A 13,794-nucleotide genomic window follows, 5' to 3' on the forward strand; every position below is an offset into this window, starting at 1 on the left:
ATGCTGATCCTGCTTTGGGCCTATTCGCTTAGAGGAATTCTAGAGAAATTTGGATGGTTTAGAGGAATGCTGGAGGAATCTAGTGAGAGAAAAACACTGTTCCGGATGAAAAAAGAAGCAAATCAAGCCAAGTTTAAGGGCACGCAAATTTGAATGATTTGAAGGAATACTGGAGGAATCTATGGGAGGAAAACACTGGTCCGAATGAAAAAAAGAACAAAGTGCGGCAACAAATGCCCGTCGAATTGGAATCCTTATCTTTGTCATCAAAGCTGTTAATGCACATTTCGTCCAGATATATACGTGACTTTAGTAGTAGGATGCTGCATTTAAAAATTAAAATGCAACTATATACACCTGAAATAAATCCACTATTTACTAACATGAAGGTTGATGCGGGTGGTGAATTTAACATAGAATTAAGTGTAAGCTTTGTCAAGAACAAAAGGTGAAGAAAAAAAAAACGAAAAGCACCCCAGCTTAGCTTAGTGCTCTATTCCAACTCGCAAGATATATTATCCGGGAGACCCATGTTGATATAATAAAAAATCAAGATGCTGCAAGCACAATACGTGGTTCACTCGCAGCTCTGACTGATGCAGAACAGTCACTATTCCTGAGAGCATGCAATCCCCACCGATTCAGCATCCATCCACAACATAATCCTGAGAGAACCAAGGCCAAAGCAAACAGAGTTGGGGAGTGGGGAAAAAGGAACAGCAAGAACACGAAATAGTGCATTGGGGGGAAAAAAAGGATGGAAAAAGGTAACCCAAACAAACAACACATATACAATACAAGGACTGGGGACTTTATGACCAACTATGAGGTAGGCATTTGAGGGTGCCACTCTAACCATGAGGATAGCATTATTTACCACATCCATGGACTCATACCTCCTCCATAAAATGAACTGACTTCCCTCAAAACATACTCCAATGCCAACCCCCTTGAAAAACCTGCACAGGTTTTCCAGTATGACCACCAATCACAAGGGTAAGGACGTAAGGTGCAACAAACAGTGCTGACAAAAGCAGAAACAATAAAGTGAAGCAAAATAGAAAGATGTAACAATGCAATTGTTTCAAGATTCACAGCTTATCTCTGGAGATATCAAGGCACACCACTCGAATAACGGATCAATTGCCTCACATCAGTCACTTACACTGGCTTCTGAGGCAGAACCCTGTCACCCAGAAAGGGGGGAAAAAAGAGAAAACAAAACAAACAAACAAACGAAAAATAATGAATGCCAGGGTTGTTATACTCATATATACCAACTTTAGGTAGACTGGTCAAAATTAAGCAGCAGACAAGATGATATATAAAACCTAGAATCACAATTCCATGTGACTGTCAAAAGATAAGAGTACAAGTATTTGTATAGCAAGTCAAACTTTTTGAACCATTGCTGATACAAGATACAAAAACTGAACTTCAAGAAAACTAAGTGCATCAGAAGGTGTTTGCAGTATGTAGACAAGCATATTTTGACCATTTTACTAGCCAAAGCATTTGAGTTCAAATGCAAGAGCCTAGAAGATAAGTTGTTTATAGTCTTGTATATGGACTTTACTTGAGTAAGTGTGCACTCCCTTGTATCTTCAACCGACATCCCAGAAATGTGCTCCAACAACTCTTCATGGAATCATGAGCCTGAAACGACAAATATATGGTTGGTTTCTACCTCACTGTATGAAATCTCCTTACAAGCTCCAGTGTTACATTTAGAAGTTTGCTCCAAGGAGCGAAACTCGAGTTAATGAGGAATACATTTTAATATATCAGATGAGCACTCCGAACAGCACTCAAGTTCTCCAAAGATCTTCATACCCTGCAAATAAAACTCCTAAATCAGAAAGATAATAAACACCAGTTCAGCATTCTCCATCGTCAATCAATCTGTAAACAGCCAACTGAATGATACAGCAGCCATCATATAGCAGATTCTGCAGCGCCCCCTAAAGAGCCATCTAATCCAGTTTCATGTTTCCCATTAAGGTCAGCTACAGCAGAGCCCGCATCATTTGCTTCATCAACTTCCAACCCAACTTCATGTCTACATTTCTTATGGTTACTACTATTGTTGTTCAGAATTTCATCTTCGGATACTGTTGAGCTCCTCTTCTGTGCAACAGCATTAGTATCCACTCTTTTATCTTCCACTGGATCTTTTACAGACCTTTCATCTTTGTCACCTCTATTGCTTCTATGAGATCTTTCCCCTTCATCCTTTACTGAACTTTCATCTTTGTCGCGTCTGCTACCTCTATGAGATCTTCTTTTGTCATCTTGAATCTCAGACTTTCTGCTGTCCTTTTTGTCACTGTGACGATGCTTTCTGTCAGGAGATCTGGACCTGGAATGCCTGCTATGGCGAGAATGACGATCACGAGTTGGCGATGATTTGCTTCCCTTATGATGTCGTGGTGATCTTGAACCAGCCCGAGCTGACCTTGATTTTGATGGGCTTAAACTTTCTTCTCTTTGTTTCTTGGGTGACCTAGAGTCACCTCTGGAGGGCTTCTTATGCCTTGGAGGACTTCTACTTTTGCTTCTGTTCCTCCTTGAACTAGATGAATGATGATCACAGGATCGTTCACTCTCCCTTCTCCCTGGACCTGCTATACCTGTCCTTATCATCCCTATGCGATCGATCACTACCATACTTTGAGTGGCGAGATCTTGATGGTGATCGTGATCGGTGCTCCCTTGAGCGTCTAACTGGGGGGGAGTAGGAGCGGGATCGCCTGCTCCTACGGTACTTGATAGGTGATCTTGACCGAGATTTTGATCTGCATGTAGGGGGTGACGGTGATCTGAAATCATATAAACTGGTCAGGCTTCAGCACACAATATGTATAGGAAGGAAAAACAATCAATGACTTCCTTAGTTCCTTTCTTCCCTAAAGTTTTAATCTCGAACACAAAAGAGAGCTGTGTATCATTATCATTATATTAAGAAGAAAGAAAAGGGTACAAACCATACAACCACACACTACACTGCCCAGAGGTTTAATCAAAACTTGCCTTTCTTTCCTAAAGATGAGAAACAACTAGAATACAAAAATATAACAGGCAAAATTCCATCTACTAATGCAGCCAAACCAAAACTACAAAAGTAACACTGCTGCAAGTTCCTATGCAGAGGTCTCTTTCACTTTATTGCATAAATAAACTATACTCAATGAAGATATATAACAGAATAACTATGGAACATATAAACCACAAATGATTTGAGACAAGAATGGTACCAGACTTGGACATAACGTTGATTCCCTCTATAGCTATATCAATTTTTAATCCAAGATTTACTATCCCTTACATAACTCAACGATAAATTCTTGAGTATGCACAAACTCTCCCCATTGCAATGTAACATAAAACATACATATACATGGCAGACCATATGCCAAGAGACAAAACACATGATTTGAATCTAAATCAATCTCTTCAGAATGATGGATGAGTTTTCAAATAGCAAATGCCAAATCTCATGCATACCTCTATCTATAAAGAGGCAGAATTTCCGGCCATTTTTTTCGTCCATCGTCCCCTAACAAACTTTGTGAATGTGAAAGTTGTCTCTCTTCATGTCTGTCTATAGCTCTCATGTTTTATATATATATGACATATGTATGACATCCTGAAATAGCCAGAATATAAGTAGGAATCCTAATCCAAATATAAGATATGTTGATCGGATTCCTTTTGTGTTTGTTTTGGAAAGTAAGGCCCCATATGTCGTATACGAACCGAACTCACTCACGTTATTAATTTGCTGGTGTTAAAAGGAAGCAACTTAGATTTGTTAATTATTTACTTTTGCCTTTTGCCAACATGTGTGCAGGAGCATAACGGGGTAAGGGCACGCAAAAGAGGCAAATAGAGTCCGGCTGCATAGGAAGCCTATATTTTAATCTTTTTTATTTTTTATGTTGTGTTATTTATTATTACTTTTCCCGTCGTACTTCTGGAGAGACCCGTCCTCGTACGTCCAGAGAGGCCCGTCCAATTCTATTTTTGTCAATTTTATTTTTCAGTTTTATTTTTTTCATCGTACGTCCAGTAAGACCAGTGCGATTCTTTTTTTTTTGGACAGAACACAAGCGAAAAGAAAAGTGACTCTGCTTCTCACATCTCCGTGATGGACTCTCTTTATGAAATCCGACGAGATACAAGTATCGCCCCTATTTTTCCATATCTCACATGGATCCTGACCTTTCTCCAAAATCAAATACAATACATCAAGGCGGTAAATAAATAACAGATGCAGCTCGAGCTGCTCGGCGGTCCACCTATGCGTCCAGATCTTGGAGATCTTCACAGCCGGCAGTTAACCTTTGCCCATCTCTTTAAATCATATTTCTATCCCTAATAACAAAAAGACAAAATTTCTGGCCGCTTTGATTTTTGTCCAGCCCAACTATTCACTTGGTTTTGGCCTAAAACTGGTCGGACTCGTGTTGGGCTTCTGAGTTGTATTCGGCCTGTGATTCAGCCCGTGACTTTCCTTTTTTTTCCCCTTATCCTATTCCAATTCCAATCGCACGCACGCTGTGCCTTCGTACGCACACGCCGCACGCCGCTCCGAGTTCGCCGCCACAGGTACGTGCGCCCATCTGCACCGGTCTCCCGGTGGCCGACGGCCGGCGCTCGCCGGCCACAGACCCGCGCCCATCCCTCTCGGCCTCCCGGCGGTTGGCGCTCGCAGTCCACGGCCCCGCTCCCTCCTCCGCCGTGGTGGCGTCGCTGCTTGCCGGACCTCGCACGCGAGGCACATCCGTCTCGGCCTCCCAATGTCCAGACAGAATCGATTTGGTTCTCCATGATGTATTGGATTCAGGTTTCTCTTTTGCTTTTGTCTAGGATTTTTTTCAGATCCGGCATGGACGAGGGTGAATCGAGTCTTCTGGTGGGGGTCTGTGCGGTCTCTCTGTTGGTGGCGGCAACAATGCAAGGGGACGTCATGGGCGTTGTCACCATCGTCGGAGTCGCAGACATGGGGCACAGCATGGACGACGGCGTCATAGTGCCTCTGGCACCATCCCCGGTGCCTCCATCCGCATCTGCCTCCGCCGGATGCAAGCAATCCGATTATGGCTCAAGCTGCGGGGCGATGTGACATGGAGGTGGATAGGGAGATGAACTGGCTGCTGCCGTTCCGCAAGTCTGTGCACTTGCACGCCGGCGCGGAACGGCACGGGACAGCAGCAGGCCGGTGCCAAGTGGTAGGACGTCGTGGTGAAGGTGCAGCCGAGGATCCATAGTAACGGTGAGGCAAGCACAGAAAGCTTTTGATCTGTTTCTATTATTTTTTTTCTGCACGTTGATGCCAGTGCATTTTTTGGTTGGACCAAAGGGGGGCCTTGCAGGTGCCTGACGCCGTGACAACATCACTATGCCAATTGCATTGCGGCGAATCCTATGCTCTGATTGCACTGTAGGCACGAGCTATCTCCCTGCCGCCACCTCCACCGATGGCTACAGCAGTGGCTGCTCTGACGGAGTGCGGGGAAGGATCCGGCCCATTGTTTTTGAGGCGCCGCGCCGCCCGACCCCCTTCACAACGCCTAGGCGTTTGTGGCGGACGCCTAGGCAACGCCATACGCATATTGTAAGGCGTTGTAAGCTAGAATTTTATATACTAGTGCCTGCTGGATGCTACATAAAAGAAAGCAAGAGCCTTATGTTTGAGGAGGCAGAGCAGAGAGTATAGCATATTCAGAGCAGACAGAGCAGAGCAGAGCCTAGCATAGCATATTCAGATTCAGATTCAGAGCAGAGCTTGAGGAGGCAAAGCAGAGAGTATAGAGCAGCAGTACAAGCACTCAAGCAGAGCAGAGCAGAGCAGACAGAAGAGTGGGTGTCCAAGAAGCCCGTCTCCGCCACTGCAGCTGCCTCCCGCGGCCCGCTCCACGCCTCCGTCGACGCCAAGCTCCAGACGCTCTGCCAGAACATCGCCGCGTCCAAGAAGAAGGGCGCCAAGAAGCCCGCCTCCGCCACTGCAGCTGCTGCCACGTCGTCGTCCACCCCCACCAGCAACTGCTCCTCTTCGCCGTCCTCTGACGACGCGTCCTCGTCCTGCCGCGAGTCCGCAGCTGAGTTCTCATGCCCGTCCCCGTCGCCGTCCGCCTCCCCCGAATCGTCGACGGTGCCGGAGATGCAGCAGCTGGACTTCAGCGAGGCGCCGTGGGACGAGGCCGCCGGCTTCGCGCTCACCAAGTTCCCGTCGTACGAGATTTGGAAAAGCAGAGTAGCAGCCGGCCGGTGGACACGAGCAGAGTAGCAGCCCAGCGGAGGTCGAGGTCCATCCGCTGCCTTCTTTCTTCCTCTCCCCTCGCCCGCACTCGCGGTCGATTTCCCACGCGAAGAGGCGCACGCACGGTCGATTTCCCGCGTCTCTTCCGTTTCCCGCGGGCGTGCGGTCGATTCCCAGCGCGGCCGCGCTCTTTTTGGCGCCCTTACCCTACGACCAGCATCCGGCGTCCGCGGCGCGGTGGTAGGCGTCCGCCCGACGCCATTCGCGCCTAGGCGACGCCTAATCCTATGAGGCGGACGCCATACACGCTGAGGTCGTGGCGACCCCGACGCCCAGGCCCTCGACCACGCCTTGTCGCCTAGGCGACGCCTAGGCGACGACTAGGCGACGCCTCAAAAACAATGATCCGGCCTAGGCAGAGGCGGGCAATAGACACATTCTGCCTGATGGATGAGCAGCTGCGGGACTTGCCATTGCTGAAGGATAGGATCGATGAGGCCACTGAGACCGCATCCCGCGTCTAAGGCTGCGAAGTCATCCAGGAGAGCAGCATCCCCCTCAGGCTGTATCTTTTTTTCCTGTCGTCCCTCACTCCCTCTCGCTAATCTATCCTCCCATGTCAAAATCCAATCATTAGGGCCTTCAGGGGCTTTCAAGATCCCTGTGGTTTAGTTAATTATCTTACATTTGACGACTTATTATGAATTGAATTCTTCCCAGTGTGATTTCTAGGCTACTGATTTCTTTTAGTTAAAAGTAGGCTTTTTGCTTAATTAATAAGCCGAATAGTTGGTGGTAAGTAGTATCTTGTGATACAATGAATTTTAATGTCACGGCGAGGCGCCTATACTCCTATAACTCTGCGCTAGCCTCCAGCACCCAGAAGAAAATAGGCGGCTGAGACAATCAAAGGCAACATGTATAAAATAGAAAGGTTTCTCTTGATGCCTGAATATGAATATTTATATCATGTTACTTAATCTGATGGGAATTGACTGAAATTTTTGCTTCAGCTTTTAATTCTTTTGCTAAGTTTAATGATCCCTTGCCCTTGATGTGTCAAGCAGTTTTGTAGCTGGTAACTCTGTCTTGTCATAATGTCCAATTGTCCATGCATTTTCCCTGCTTGTTTTAGACACTGCTGAAATCTGAAACAAGTAAAACAGAACACTGGTAGCAAGATGTATTATAGAGAAATGCTGATTCTTATCAGCTGCTCTTTTATCTGCATGGTTCAAAGTCTCCTATTTTTATTACTGCTGCTGGTTAAATTTATGTCAAAAGGTTCCTAGCACATATTGAGTTACATTGCTATACAAATAAACTTCATTTTGAGTTTCAGGGCAACACTTTCCACTAAATGCTTCTGTTTATGGTCAACAATAAGGCAAAAATGTACTATTCGTACAAAAAATGTATAATAAGATATTTGGTAGAAAAGTGTATAATATCATAATATTCTAGAATTTGACAAGACAAGCTTTGACTGGATGGTTGACCTGCTTTGTTAACCCATGGTTGAGCAGCTTGATCTAATTAAATGTTACTCCAGTTGAATATTCGTGGCCACATAGAGCTGCAAATTGTTTGTGAATTGCATAAGCATGGTCGTTAGCTAATGGCATCCAATCAATAATAAGTACTTTTTTGGCATCTTTCTGTCTGGAAGAGGACACAGTTCCTGGTAGCAAAGTGAGAAGTTACTCTTCTGCTAGATTGCACTTTTATAAGAAAAATGATATGTTAGCTGGCCTTTCGACACTTCAGCATTGAGTTTTGAAAAGAGTTATTTGTGACTGGTGCAATGAAAATTTTGCTTATTTCATTTTTCTGCTAGGACAAGTTTAGTTTGGATGCAAATGGACTGCACTTATTGATGGACTGTTTCAGTTTGGATTGCAAGAGGAAACAATTTAGTGTGGTCTAAGAATGGATTCATTTCTTCAGGCCCAAATGGTTTGAACTTTGAACCCTCTGGTTTTGATAGGGGAAAACAGGCAAAGGTCGCTACTTAGTTTTCCTTCCCCTTTTTGTGCTAACTCTTTTAGTTTGTTGGCCCCAAATGTTTGGGTGGTGCATGTTTCACAATATTAGTTGGTGTTTAAATATCTGAAGAAAGGTTTTGATTTGCTTCTGATTGGGGATGGAAGGAGGTTTTAGAAATTGTCCAAGGTAATCACGCCAGTTTGGCGATGAGCATTTCTATCTTTTCATTTTTTGCTCTTGTGGACTCGTGGAAATTGGCACTAGACCACATCCATCCAGTATCAAAAGGTATCATGCTTCTGACTTTCTAGAATCTGTGGGAAAGTAGCTTACCTGCTTTGTTCTGATTCCAGTTCATGTGGTCTTTTTTTTTTTTTTTGAGGAAAAGTTCATGTGGTCATTGGTGAGTAGATTCTTTTGAGTATGCTTTCCTGAGACATTTTTTTTTCTCTTCATGTGTTTCCTTACCATTCATGGCATTTCCAGAAGAGCCATGTTAGCTTTGTTTGTTTTCTTATGGTTCTAAGGTAGTGTAATATTGGTCCTGATCGGGAACTGCTACTTCCAGGTCTGTTCTCTTATGGTTCTACACTTCTACGGTAGAGTATTGGCCCTGATCGGAACTGCTACTTCATGGTTAGCTTGAGCTTTGCAGCGACAACAAGAAGATCATCAGATCAGGCTGGTTATTTGGCTTGCATCAATACAATCTCTTCATAGATGCCCCATGTTCCTTTTGATTATAAGATACAGGGGGTCTACTGTTACTTTTTCCCCTCTCAATTCTTTGTGGATGCTCGGCTTGTTGCTCAGCCACTAACTAAATGAAATATTATATTGACTTTATTTGGTACTTTCGTGTTTCTATAAGATTACCACCGAGGGTCTGTTCAAGAACCTCACCCAGGAGAAGGCACTGATGTTTCCCCAGAATGATGAATTACTGTGGAAGTAGTGCAAGAAGTTTGGGGATTCCAATTATTAGCTTGCCCACGTGTATCACCAGAGTTTTGATAGTGGTTATTAGATTCTCAGTTGTTTCCTTATTTGGAAAATTGGAACATTGGCAGTTGTATCATTTGTACTCTGATTAAGGTTGATGGAGACACGGAGTTGCACTTGCACTTAGCCGCTTACCACCTGTGTTTGACATTCCAGTTGGAGACTACTATAACCGATGGTCCTTATCACCTTATTTCTCAGCCAAATCGATTTATTTTCCTCCCGTTGCAATGCACAGGCATATTTCCTAGTGTATACAAAAGAGGGAAGACTACAGCATATTCCTACACAAAAAATGGACCGACATTCTAGTACCATCGCAATGTAAGTGTATACTAGAATCAAGTGAATGCAATCTTTCTGTGACAAAAATACTAAATGTACAATGACCACAGAACCAGAGAGGTGGGATACCAAGGTATAAGTCTATTTTTGGCCATCCAATTATTACTCTAGTTTGTATTTGGCCATGCAACTCTACAACCAGAAATCTTTGACCAATGAACTATCAATACCAGACAAATTTGGCCATCTAGCTGGTTTCAAAGGTGGATTTGTATTTTCTGAAATAATAAAAACTGGTTTGTTTTCTAAAAATTCATGACTAATTCATTTTATTTTAAATCAAAAGAAATATGAAAACTAGTACCAACATTTTTCTAAAAATATATCTAGCTCGCAACCATGCCCGTTGTTTATTTAAATCATCGTTCTCAGCTATACTAAACTTAAGATTGACCAAAAGAAATCCATATTCCAAATACAGTAGCAAATATGTTGGAATCAAATTAAGAAAACTATTTTTGGAGGGCTAGCGATGCCATATACTAGTTGCAATGCCTAAATATGATCTATATATGTAGTGGAGCATGGCACCTGCGAGGTTTGTGCCATCTTCCAGATCTTTTGTTTACTTGTATCTGCTATGGATTCCATTGGTCAAAACCGGGTGTAATATAGTGCAAAATGATGATTTAATAAGAAACGAACATGACTACGAGCAATTAAACACTAGGAATAGGAACATATAAAATACAAACAGCTCTAAATATAGGACCAATAGATAGATTATAGTTTTTAGGGAAAAAATGGGAACTGAATTCATATTTTCATATTTAAATATGAACTTTTATAAAATTTGTACTTCTTATCATTTTAAAAAATACAAAACCACCTTAAAATCAGCTAGGTGGCGAAGTTTGTCTGGTATTGATAGTTCGATGGTTAAAGTCCCGGATTTAGAGTTGCATGGCTGAAAACAAACTCGGACAAAAGTTGGATGGCCAAAAATGGAACTTCTCCCTATTATTTAATTATTTTAATTATATAAAATCCTAGATGTGTAGCCGTCAATCAGGGTAGAATTGAAGATGAGTAAGAAACGTACCTTGACTTCCCTTTGGCATCTTTTCCTTCGATGTTGTCCCCACCAAAGCCCTCCGCCTTCAACTTCCTGCTTATCTCAGCAGCCCTTGCTGCAGCTGCTTCAGTGGCAGATTTCATGGTGGCGGCGCGTGCAGCAGCCTGTTGGGTTGCTATTGACTGTTGCATCATTAGTGCCTGCTGGAATTGCATCTGCTGCAACTGAACGGCTTGCTGCATCATCATGGGCAAGTTATTATTTGCTTTAGGAGGAAGAGACTTAGCCATCTCCACATTCAATGGACGACCACCAACATTCTTGCTATTGAGCTCCAACGCTGCAGTTGCTTCTTCAGGTTTGGAGTACTCGACATAAGCAATGTGCTTTGAATCTGTGGTGGTACAATCAACGACTTTACCACATAACCCAAATAGCTGCTTAATATAATCCACAGTAAGAAGTGGACTCAGGTTGCTAATTTGAACTGTTCTCTTCAGGGCATCAGCTTCATCAGCTTTGTTTATTGAGCCTGCAGTGATAAAATATACAAGTGAGCAACAAGACCATGGACAAGAAAAATAAAATGTTAATCACATTTTCAATTTAGAGTTGCATACTGAAATAATTTCAGCTGCTGCAAATTACGGTAATGGAATATCCGGTAAGCAGCTTAAATTAAAAGAAACAAATTTGCAGAGAGCTCACAACTAAATTTGCTTTGTAGGGCTACCATCTTAGCCAGGTGTAAGATATATAGTTATCCATGGCACATATAAATATAAAGGAAAAAAAGCAACAGCAAACAACCATTAGCAGCACAAAGCAACAGTCACAATACTGCAATAATGCTACAAGTCAGATGCTAGATTTATTTACAAACTAACTAACTAAGCATGTTGATCCGTCTGAGCTTAAAACATTACAAATCTATAGGCGAGAACAACAGCCTCCTTCCTTTCTGTTACTAGTTCAACCCTGGATTTAAAACGTAATGAATTCCTTTACATTACTAGTTCAACAATGGATCACCTAGGAAAATCAAGTTTAAAAACCTTTAATACATGTCTGGGAAGAATCATCACCTGAAGCCCCACCTGCGGCCTTGGCCTGAGCAGCATGTGCCTGCAGTGCCTGCGCAGCCATGATGGCCTGAGCAGCTGCCATGGCAGCCGCAGAGGGCGCCAAGGGCGCATGCCCAAGAGCATTGACAGAAGTCGTGGCGAGCACCGACATCAGCAGCTGTTGCGGTGGGTGCATGAACTTACAGTCAGTCTCCACCTTTGTGCACTTCCCACTCATGTAGTCCCGGCATATCTCCCCCAGCGAAGCACCAACCCCTGGCAGGATGACTCCGCCCGGGGAACCAACAGAGGAACTAGGCATGACCCCGAGGAGGCTGGGGAAGGCACTGGAGGGCGCGCCTGTGTAATTGGGCATATTAGGCATTGTCTGGTTGACCATGTTGGGGTAGGCAGAGCTGACCGCGGGTAGCGCGGTGGGGAAAGCGGCCGATGGTGTGGCGGTGGAGCCGCTGAAGAAGACGGGGAAGGGGCTCCCCATGACGGGGGCGCCGTCGAGCTCGATGTGTACCATGTAGTTGCCGCGCTTGGGGACGACGTAGGTGACCGTGTAGGATCCGTCCCCGTTGTCCTTGACAGCACCCTCGAGATCGTCCCCGCCGACTCCCGCGGCGGGCAAGACGCGCACGCGCACGCGCGCCCCGCCCGCGGTGAGCCTCCGGCTGTGGCGGTCCTTGGCGACGACGGTGAAGGTGGAGGGCGTTCCGGCGGAGCCGCCAGCGATGCCGGGCCCCGCGGCGGAGCACTTGGACGGGTCGACCGGGCCTGGCGGGGCCGGGGCATCGTCGTCGGACTCGGGGGAGGCGGGCTCGGCCGGGGAGGGTGGGGCGGGGTGGGCGTCGTTGTCGTCGTCGCCGGGCGCGGCAGCGAGGGCCTTGAAGGTGGCTTCGAAGGCGGCCTTGGCGGCGGCAGCGGTCTCCGCCTCGGACTTGAGCTTGGCCTCCTCAGCCTGGCGCACCCAGATCGGTTTGGGCGCCGCCATGGGAGCGCAGCGGCGGACGCTGCTCTCGCCTAGCCTGCCCTCAATAAGCTCTGCTTGCCGGCTAGGGTTTGGTGGAGGGGAGCAGATGCAGGGGATGGAGGGGCGCTGAGGAAGAGCAGGCGGAATCGGATGGGGCAACCAAGCAAGAAGGCAAAAGAGGAAAAGGCAGCCGGCAGAGATCCTCCGGAATCTGGCAATGAAAGACGGCCCAACTGGAACAAAGCCCAATAACTAAACAAAGATAATCCAATAAAAATTCCCCTTAAAATACAAGAATGAAAAAAAAAATCCGTGTGTTTGGAAATCGAAATTCGCTACGGAGAAAACCATATAACCACATTTAAAATTTAACCGATCGATCATCAATTATGTAGCACTTCGTTGGGATAACAACCACTAAGGAGACCTTCAATCGCGAGATCAAGGGTTCTTTGGCAGTGAGCCCAAAGCAGTGAACCAAATGTAAAAGTTAGCAACGTGCATGTGTTGGGGTGTCTGTGTTGTACCGTGTAATTCACAAAAAGAGTAAATGACATTTGATATATCTCGTTATTGTCATGAGGCAATATAGGGGATATGGGCGACACACAAATTATGCAACTCCTACAACCGATTGGGCATATTTCTCACATATCCAAGGGTAAGTTGGTCCTTAGTCCTCTTGATCTCAACCACTGTCCTCCACGTCGAGTGTGTCGTGCCAAACGTGGGAACCTTGATGGCCACTTGTATTAAGCGAAGGTGGTCGGGTCGACAACCCTCTACTTGGATGCGCCGGTGGTGGTCCCTCACACATACCCACTTTCGTAATATGCCTTGGGGTGAGCACCTCCGTCGTGTGATGACCCTCACTAGGGACTTTCAATGCAAACCCTACAAGAGAGGACCCAAGTGTGATATAAAGAGAACTTGCGGCGCTTGTGGAGTCCCGAAGGTGTTGCTTCGCAACAATATCCCCTCATCCTTCGAAGCTTTGTGTTGTGCTATCTTGAAATGTCCTAATATGGCTAGAGGGGGGTGGATAGCCTATTTAAAAACTCTACAAGGCACTTAGAGCAATTGATTAGTACAACAAACGGCGTAAGTCAATTTTGTTCTAGCTCTACAAGAGGTTGCAAGC

The 13,794-nt window shown here is 45.2% G+C and overlaps 1 pseudogene; it reads right to left on the minus strand.

Moving 5' to 3' along the window:
- Nucleotides 1-1,917: 1,917 nt before the first annotated feature.
- LOC136461943 (uncharacterized) lies at nt 1,918-12,849 on the minus strand (annotated as a pseudogene).
- Between the last annotated feature and the right edge of the window lie 945 nt (nt 12,850-13,794).

Source organism: Miscanthus floridulus, chromosome 6 (genome assembly GCF_019320115.1).
Source record: "Miscanthus floridulus cultivar M001 chromosome 6, ASM1932011v1, whole genome shotgun sequence".
NCBI classification, from domain to species: Eukaryota; Viridiplantae; Streptophyta; class Magnoliopsida; order Poales; family Poaceae; genus Miscanthus; species Miscanthus floridulus.